The sequence below is a fragment of the Saccostrea echinata genome, unplaced genomic scaffold (assembly GCF_033153115.1).
Source record: "Saccostrea echinata isolate AGI-Se365-2 ecotype Australia unplaced genomic scaffold, CSIRO_AGI_Sech_v1 ptg000056l, whole genome shotgun sequence".
Lineage (NCBI taxonomy): Eukaryota > Metazoa > Mollusca > Bivalvia > Ostreida > Ostreidae > Saccostrea > Saccostrea echinata.
This window is the reverse complement of record NW_026889805.1, coordinates 14,335,227-14,335,948: the sequence shown is the minus strand read 5'-3', so window position 1 is coordinate 14,335,948 and position 722 is coordinate 14,335,227.

Sequence of the window (722 nt, the reverse complement as noted above, 5' to 3'; positions counted from 1 at the left end):
ATCTCGGGTTCTTTGGAGTCGTTTTGTTTAACACTGTGTTGTTGTTGTTGTTGTTTTTATTTATTTTTGTTGTTGTTTGTTTGTTTGGTTTTTTTTTTTTTTTTAAAAGATGATCTAATTACATTTTGTATTCCGCTTTTCGATTATGACGTCATTGAAAAATATATTTTATATATCTCCGTTAGAGGCATACAAGTGTATTAATATTTAAACCCCGGGGTTGCAATATGAATAATATCTTAAAGTCTTTGTAAGGTTTTTTTTATATCTGGCTTTGAACCCTTTCTCAATATATCTTCTTTTAATTTCTTTATGCCAAAACATGGTGCATAAAAGTTTTACATAGGAAATAATCTCAGGAACCACAGGGCCAAGGGTAGTTACAATAATATTCAATGATCTTCAGGTAGCGAAGTTTTCATTTGTTCAAATTGTGGCTCCTGGGGTAGGGTGATAATAGGTGGAGACCAGAATTTTCATATGGGACACATAGCGTACAGTTGGCTTAAATTGTGGATTTAATTTCACACCATTGGAAAATGTCCCCTGATGTCTAAACGAAAGTAGGTGTCCTATACCAGCATGTCTATATACCTGATTTTAAATGCCGACTCGCCGCCGAAATCTTTACATAAATTACCTGTTGGTTTGATTGACTTTATTCCTGAGGGGTTACCTGTTCACGTTCAACCACTTTATTGTTGACAGCGTATTTCTATTTC